This window comes from Aegilops tauschii, chromosome 7 (assembly GCF_002575655.3).
Source record: "Aegilops tauschii subsp. strangulata cultivar AL8/78 chromosome 7, Aet v6.0, whole genome shotgun sequence".
In the NCBI taxonomy this organism is placed as follows: domain Eukaryota; kingdom Viridiplantae; phylum Streptophyta; class Magnoliopsida; order Poales; family Poaceae; genus Aegilops; species Aegilops tauschii.
The window spans coordinates 481,559,633-481,569,332 of record NC_053041.3 but is presented as its reverse complement, the minus strand read 5'-3'; positions in this window follow the sequence as shown (position 1 = coordinate 481,569,332).

Genomic DNA, 9,700 nt, shown 5'->3' with positions numbered 1-9,700 from the left:
CGGCCCTAGACCATGGCCAGGAGTGTCCGCCTATAGCCCAGTCCGACTCTGTACAAATATAAGACATAGAAGAAAAAAAATCCAATGAAGGCATCAAGCCCAGAATTACAAAGAAAGGAGCTACTCGCGCACGAGACGAAACCCTTGTTATTTCGTTCTCCACGTGATAGCGCCACCAGCCCATTTTTGTCGCCTCCGTATTTCTTTCTTTCCGATATAACTATTTAACGGTACCCTTTCAAAGATCACTCCCACCTTCTTGGATGGTGACAAATAATGTACCGTATGTGTGTCACTCGTTGCAATTAATGAATTTTGGTGGAACTTCCTCCAATTCAGGAGAAATTGCGGGGTTAATTTGTGTTTTTTTTCATAATTTCGTTTGCTCAAAACGATACATCTCTCGAACCATGCATTCAAATCACGATTTGTTTTCACCATTGCATTCATCACTAAAGACCTTTAAAACTAGATCCCATATTGATAGGTTTTACAAAAAAAATCAAAAAATTGTGCTCCAAAATTGTACTAACATGTGCTAACTGTGCTTCACTTCTGTGAAGCACAATTTTTGTTTTCATGTGAGAAACACAGTTGTGTTCACTTTAGGAGAAGCACATGTGCACTTTCACGCCAAAGCACATATGTGCTTCACTTTTGGGAAAACATGGTTGTGCTTTCATGCGAGAAGCACAACTGTTTGCTTTCGTGTCAAGCACAACTGTGTTTTCACGTGAGAAGCACACATGTGCTTCACGCGGGAGCACACCTGTGCTTCACTTTTTGGAAAGCACGGTTGTGCTTTCACATGAAAAGCACAACTGTGCTTCACTTTTTGAGGAAGCACAAAAATACAAACCGTACTTCACGTGAAAGCACATCCGTACTTCACTTTTTTGGGAAGCACATTTGTTCGTTCACTCACGAAGCACAACTGTGCTTTCATGCGGAAGAACAATTATGCTTTGTGCTCCGGATAGACATAAACCTAAAAATTGATTATTATTTTTAAGAAACAGAGAGAATCATAAAAAATAGAAGAAAAAACACCAGAAACAGAAAAACTGATGATGGGGGAAACACCCAACACGCGACACATGACAGTGCGCTAGGAGAAGTGCCCCTCATGGGCCGGGTACCCTCCAATTAGTTGTTCCACTTTCTTTAACAATTAATCAAACCAAATACCAAGGACGACGTTCCTCAAGCAATGGTGATGAATGAATTTTTTAGTTGTATCGCCTCCTTCATCTCTTAATCACCGAATGGATTTCTTCATTTCTAAGACTAACTCTAGCATAGTCACCATATTGGGCAAATAACCATAATAACCACCAATACGGTTAATATAGCTACAAAGGCACTCTAGCTGAGTCGCTATCTTGTCACGAATCATCATAAATTATGACCGCCCTCCATATATGGTCTCCCCTCCTCCACATATGAAGTCTCGGGGCTGGGCGCTCCATATAGCAGTTCTGTGTGGCGGAAAGGAAAGTTTAATTGGTCCCCCACATCACAATGGATGTAATTTAATTGGGGGAAAAGGATGCCCCATTGAATCATGGGCCCCATGATTATGGAGACAACAATTATGGAGACTCTACGTTTGCACATCCCCTCTATAACCTTCATAATCGATATGGAGCACGCTCCATATGGATATGGAGTCTGCAATATGGTGACTCTGCTAGAGTTGCTCTAAGTACATTCAGGCAGGAAGGGAACGACAAGAGGCGGCCTCCTTGGCAGTGACGATGAGCTGACCATACACCAGATTGGGTTGGTCGTTAATTCATAGATACCACCACAAACTATAAACTTGTGGCTTGCCCATCTTTTTTTATTGATTGTGAATTTTGTGAAGAACCTTTTGCATAAAATTGTTGCATGATTCATTGCTTCATGCCGACGATGATCGTGAATCACCACATTACCACATGCGATCAAATATTGTTTAGGTTTACCTTGTGCGGTTTCTCAATTGTTCTTGCATGGAAGGTGATTGTGTTTTGTTCAAACTGCTATTCATTGCCAACCTATAAAAAACTTGTTTGAAGTTACCACCTTGTCATGAAGAACAAGTCATATGGACAGTTTGAATGGACCTATGGTTGCGGCATACAACAATGCTTGATAGATTGAATGGACCCGTTCTCTTCGGGTTTTTCGCTTGCCAGGGTTGTGTTTTATGTGGTATGTTATAAGACATGTCTTGGTCGTGCCCCATTTCCTTAATCTCACTACCGCTGCTGAGCCCCTCTCTGGTTAGTTTTCATAGCGTTCTACCATTGATATGTGCTGTCGGTGCCCTATCCAACACCCCCGCAGCCACAAGGCGCGGCCGAACGATCTCTACGTGTCTGCTCGCATGCCATTCCATGCATCTATGTATTGCCATGCATCACATTGGCTTGATAGATTGAATGGACCCGTTCTCTTCGGGTTTTTCGCTTGCCAGGGTTGTGTTTTATGTGGTCTGTTATAAGACATGTCTTGGTCGTGCCCCATTTCCTTAATCTCACTACCGCTGTCGAGCCCCTCTCTGGTTAGTTTTCATAGTGTCCTACCATTGATATGTGTTGTCGGTGCCCTATCCAACACCCCCGCAGCCACCAGGCGCGGCCGAACGATCTTTACGTGTCTGCTCGCATGCCATTCCATGCATCTATCTATTGACATGCATCACATTGATGGTGGCCAGGCGTCGCCAATTTCCGGCCATCTCTGGTCCCATGTAGTTGGCCTTGCCATTGGACGCTCGGTCTACTGCACCGCCTTGTGCAGTCGTATACCCCACATATGTTGCCTTGCTCTACGGTCACGTATGCGATCACAGTGGTGAGCTCCGCCCCTTCTTACATGACAACGCTCCAAGGGTTTTCTAAAAAGTACATAAAAATTATTATTTTGAAACACATATCCATTTCAGTTGCTCTGCGCACAAAAAAATGTCTTTTCCACGATCAGTTGGAAGGACAATACTCCGGAAAAGATAAACATAATCTGGACAAATTCCGAGAATGTTGTATGTTCTGAACACATCAAAGTCGAGTACAGGGTTAACTAATTGCTTATTTAAATTTTGGTTGCATTTTATTTCAAATAATAGATCGATGAATATCATGTATTGATTGTCATGCCAATTTATGTTCTATGGAAAGTAATACTTTTGTTGCACTACACAAACGAAATGACGAGTGGCACTACAAATCTACCTATTGGTGTAAGCGCCGGCTGATTTCATTATTACTTGTTCTACTTCTCGTTGGATCCGAGAATCTAGCATATACTGATTAGATAATTGTCGTCGCCATCTCCTTCCTGTTAAGTGGCTCGATGAATAGTGAAGGATCAAATATGCCGATAATGTCAACTAGAGGTGGTGAATATGCATCTACCAAAATTAATTATTTTATTAGTTGATATTAGAGTCAATTACGGAAATATAAGTTCTCTGGAAATGTAGCTAGTGGATACAACCCTATATGATGTGTTACAACAAGCTAGTAAGCTATACAAAGTAGCACACAAACAAGTAGAAACAACAAGTTAATCTAGGCTAAAGAGACAACCAAACATGATGGAGTTCACACAGTTGGGTGTGTGATAATTTCCTTTGGAGAGGGGGGGGAAGCAATGCTCCCACGAAAATGTCTCGTCTTCTTCTCCAAGAACCACAAGCAACGATTGATTTGGCTCCCTTCCACTAGGGTAGCTCTTGGAGGGAGATCCAAACCCTCGCAAATGAGCCTGGAGCACAACCACACGATTTGGAAGCTCTCGGGAAACCAAACCCATCTAGGGTTCCCCACAAACCCAAGAGTAACAAGACTTGCAAGGATCTCACGAGGAGTCGATGAAATCGAGTTTTGGTTGGATGGAAGTGTAGATCGGGTGCTCACCTTGCTCTCTCTAAAATATGGAGTGGATTTAGTGCCTAGATAGTGAGGAATCATAGGTGTAAGCTTTTGGATCATTGGTGTGCGCAGTGTTGAGTTTGTCATCTTCCGAAGGAGGTCTAAGGTTTTTTTATAGTCCTAGAATTTGCCCGTTATGGACCTCCCAATAAAGTTAGATGTTCTGTCATGGACTCCAAGGCAAAATCCGAGGCTCATCAGTGCCTACTAGACAAGGGTCGAATACTACCTCATGATATCTGACAAAACCTCTGCCTAATCAGATATTGGGTCGGACATTCCCAACCAATGTCCGACCCTTGATCACGGGCAAAACAGGTAGACCTTGGGGCATTGTTTCTCAAATAGGTTGTGAATGGTTTTTTGCTTAATTGTTCAATGAATTCAGGCGAGATCCATAGCACATCCCCTCTTAATTGTTCGACATACCTCCGACTCAAAGACGAAAAATCATCAGTAAAAATTGATGTGTCGACTTACTTTATCCCTTTTTGTTATGGGGTCGCCGACCAACGAAATGTTTCATCCCCATAGATGTGTAAACTAAAAGCATGCTCAAAACATAGTTAGTCAACTAATCACTATCGCCATTAACACCAAAACCCTCGTTAGGGGTGGATCAAATAGGCTACTCTTCGTAATGTGGTAGAAGTATCTACGATCCATTTATACGTTTACTGTGAAGTGTGTAAATGTGCATGTGCATTTTTTATGAAAAGAAAACTGTGCAAACAAATTATGTATGCCTTTGTATTATGTTCTTGTGTTTCTGTCAATTTCATTTGGGTGCCTTGCTGGTACCAACATAAATAAAGCCAAGCAATAAAAGGTGGCAAACTCATCCAGATTTAAACTACTATCACTGATCGGTTGGCGGTCTATGATGAAGAACCATCACTGATCGGCCTAGTGACTTATATGTGATAGAGTAGTCATCACCGACCCCGAGGCACCGACCCCGAGGCACCGACCGACTGAAAACTCGTATGTGATGACTGATGATACAAATTGCTCGGTTAGCGTTGTTCGGATCTATAGTATTGATAACTTGGTATTTTGATCAAGTTGTTGCTTTCAGAGGGATAATCATAAAAGTCCCATCTCAAGGTTTTTTTAAGTGTCATGAAGCAAAGAGAACTGAGTATGCAAACAAAAGATATGATTGATATATTTGTGTATGTGTAGGAGCCAATATGGATGCCCAGATCCTGCTATTGGTTATTGGCCAGAAGGTGTTATGGGTCATGTATGCACATTACCTAACATGCGGGGTCACACGTTTAAGAGTCATTGATTTGTTGAGTACTACAAGTGTTAGGAGCATGAGAGAAATACACCCGAAAAGTTCCGGAAAGATCAAAAATGTTTCAGAGAAAAAAAGAGTTTCAAAGGAAACGGATTTTTTCAATCAAATGGGAATGTCTCGGACACAAAAAAGCACGGGAAGGTCGAGAAAGGTTCCCGAATATTCTGGAACTATCCGGAGAGTTCTGAGAGTCCCTATGGGTTGCCCCCTGGAAGGCCCAAGAGGTGGCAACCACTTGGGCCAAAAAGGCACATGTAGGGGGGCGCTCCCAACTTGACTTGAGGGTCAAGAAAGTGGGCGGCTAGGATTTTGGAGCATGCCCCTCCTGGTATGGCAGGCCCTAGTGAAGAGGGAGTCCCTCCTCCAAGCCAACCCCCTCTCCTATGACTATATATACTTGATGAGGGCCAGCCCTCGAAACACGTCTTTGTGCTTGAAGGTTGCGCCCTCCCCCCTCTCCCTTGGGAAATTTATCTATGCCATTAGGCTACTCCACCACCACCTCTAGTATCTGGTAGTTCTTTGTTCAACTCTGATAGATCGGTGATTCCGGATGCATGGACATTGGTTGAGGGATCGTTTCTTCAGTCCTCGAACGGGAGAAATAATTCTCAGGGCTGGGAGGTTTAATCCTAGTTGCAGGAATCTGCATCAACATCTTCACCAACCTCTAATATTCGTTGTGTAGTCGGTAAGATCGATATCAGATCAAAATGTCTTCGCATCTTCACATAGTGATCCTAAGTTTTGTTCATAGGCCGATTATTTTGTTTTCTAATACGTTTCACAACATTTATATTATTATTATGTCATGTTGTTTATGTTGGTTTGATTCTTTATGCACTTGAATATTTTCTCCACACTATAGGGAAGATCCCGTGATTCGACGCATTTCTAGGGGATCATCTCTGACCCAAGTTCTTTAATCACCGACGGCTTCCAGCCCTTTTGTATGGGCGACACAAGTGGCTATCAAAAAGCTTTATTGTTCATAGAGTTTGTGCGGATGAACGAATGATAGTATCAATGCTCTGTTCATATTGCATTCTCTTTATTGAAGTGTTAGGAGTATTTCTTCTTCAAAGATTGATACCACGGAAAAGATATCTCCAAGAGATATCATTGTACTTCTTAGTCGTAAGAGTTACTTTATATTTTTCTCGGATACTAGATCCAAAGTACTGTATTTGTAATGGTTACGAGTATGAATAAAATAACAAATGTTTCTAGAAATAACTAAAACCAGGAAATTGAAATGGAATGGGGTAGAGGGTAAATCACATTTGACGCTCTTGCCAGAACACACATGCAGTCTGTGTTCTGGTCCAGCTCATGAAATTGTTTTCAACCACTTTTTCTCTGATTCGTTCTCTCCCTGAATGTTTCTAAAGAGAATTCCTTATTTAACACCGTGCCTAAATTTTATGCCCTATTTGACATCGACAAATAATTTTTCTCTATCTAACAAAATTTTATGCTATTTATAACACTTATGTCCATTTTGAGCCTAAATAGCACATGAAAAGACCCTTTTGCCCTCAAGTGGTAAGTTTGTGTGCGCGTGTGTGTTGTTGCTTGCGAGCGCGCGTACGTGTGTGCTACTGTTGAGTGTCTGTGTGCTGTGTGTTGTTGCGTGTGTGTTTGCTACTCCGTGTGTGTGTGTGTGTGTTTGCTACTGGGTGTGTACGTGCGTGTGTGTGTGCGTGCACGCGTTGTTGCGTGCATGTGTGCTGTTGTGTGTGTTGCATGCGTGTGTGGTGCTGCTGCGTGTGTGTGCTGCATGCGTGTGTGCTACCTGTGAGTGTGCTGCGTGCTTGTGTGCTGCTGCTGTGCGCGCGCGTGTGTGTTGTTGTGTGTATGTGCTGCTACGCGTGTGTTATGCCCTTGTACTGATGTTGCATGTGCGCTACTGCCCGGCGCATACACATACCACATGAAGGGTTTTTCCGGTGTTATTTGGATTCAAAATGGACGAAAGTGTCATAAAAGGCATAAAATTTAGACTCGTTGTTAGATACGGAAAAAATTTATTTTCAATGTCAAATAAGGAAACGAAATTTAAGATAGTGTTAAATAAGGAATTGTTTCATGTCTCTATATTGACCCCTCTTTTTTAACCTTTTTCCATTTTTTATTTTCTTGCTTTGTTTTTTTTCAATTTTCGTTTGCTTTTTCCTTTTTAATTTGAAAATCCAAGTTTTTCTATTTGAATGTAAGGTGAACATTTTTTGAAAACACATTAAACAAATTTGTAAAGTCCGACGAACGTTTTTAAATATGGGCAAAAACTTTCCAAATACACGACGAACATTATTCAAATGCATGATGAATATTTATCGCCATTTTTAAAAAAAATATTATTATTTCTAATTCCCATACTTGCTATGTTCTTTTACATTGATTAAAGAGCCGCTCTAGGACTACCCATATAGTGAAGACAGTGATTGGTTGCATACCTATTCGACTATATCTCGCTTAAACCGAGACGGTAGTAACCCTCGCCGCAAATGTCTAAAGTAAAGGGCCGGCCCATTAGCACACACTTAAAAGGCGGGAATTCGATTCTTGGTCTCTTGGATGGTTGGCTGTGCTGCTAGCCACTGCGCTCGTGCCGGGTTGGTGATGAAGTAGTGGGATGCGACTTACTTGAGGCGATATGGGCCGTTTTCTCACTGTTTTTTGGGGTTTTTTTTGGTTTTATTTTTCTTTCATCCATTTTTCTCTGTTTTCATTGATTTTTTCTATTCTTTCTTTTTTCGTTGTTTCGCTTCAGGTTTTTTATCTGCTTCTTGGTTTTCACTGTGTTTTTTCCTTTCTTTCTTTTTTGATCGGTTTCCTTCTGGTTTGTTTCTTTCTTGTTTTTCTTCGGTTTTCTTTGTTTTCTCTCAGGTTTCATTGTTTTTATATACACATTTCTGATATATATATATATGCGCTATTCATCACCCAGGGTGTAGAATAATTTATTCTTCACCCGAGGTAATCTTACGATCATTTCATAATTAAATTACATTTGGAATTCAAATAGTTACAATCCTATTGATTCACTACGTAAAATTTGATATAAGAAAATAAAAATACAAGAAAATTTGGAGTTTATGTATACTTTACACTATGTTTTCAGGTTTGTAATTTTCCATAACATAAAATATTTTTTACAGCGATTATATATTTTCTTACGGTCTCTTTTTACGTCAGAAATAAGACAAAACTTACGGAACGTAAAATTACAGTGCATTGGTGGTAAAATAGACGGGGGTGAAGAATAACTATTCCTCACCCAGGGTGATGAAGAGTCTATATATATATATATATATATATATATATATATATATATATATATATATATATATATATATATATATATATATATATTCTAAACTTAATTTATTTAGGAAGTGATCGTAAGATTACCTCGGGTGAAGAATAACTTATTCTGCATCCTGGGTGATGAATAGTAACTCGCGCTATTCGTCACCCTGGGTGAGGAATAGTTATTCTTCAGCCCCTCTCTATTTTGACATCAATGCACCGTATTTTTACGTTTTATAAATTTTGTCTTATTTCATACATAAAAAAGAACGTAAGAAAATATGTACTCGCCGTAAAAAATATTTTATGTTACATAAAATTACAAATGTAAAAACATATTGTAAAACATACATAAAATGTGATTTTTCTGACCTTATAACTTTTTTTAGACCAAATTTTACATATTGAATTAATGTGCATGTAACTATTTATATTCTAAACGTAATTTATTTAGGAAGTGATTGTAAGATTACCTCGGGTGAAGAATAAATTATTCTGCATCCTGGGTGATGAATAGTAACACTATATATATATATATATATATATATATATATATATATATATATATATATATATATATATATATATATATATATATATATATATATATATAATGCACGTCTATATATATCTGAAATACCATATTAACATTTTATCAATACACAATCAACACTTTCTCTATACACATTTATTATTATTTTCAACTACCTGATTAACATTTTTTATATAAAAATTTAATATAAACGTGGTCAATCTTTATCCTATACACTTAAAAAAGATTGAAATGCAAGTTTAACATTTTCTATAAACATTTAACATTGTTTAAATGTTAGTTTAACATTTTTTTATTACACGGTCAACATTTTTTATATACACATTTAACATTTTGCAAATACAAGTTAATTTTTTTAATACATGGTCAACATTTTGTTTATACATAATTAACATTTTCCAAATGCAAGCTTAACATTTTCCAAATGCAAGCTTAACATTTTTTGAATGCATGGTCAACATTTTCTCTATACACTTTTTTTTTCATATGCTTTATTAACAATTTTTCAAATACTTGCTTAAAACTTTTTTAAAAAACTTGATTAACAGTTTATAAATACATGATCAACATTTTTCACATACATTATATATTTTCTGTATACATTTTTAT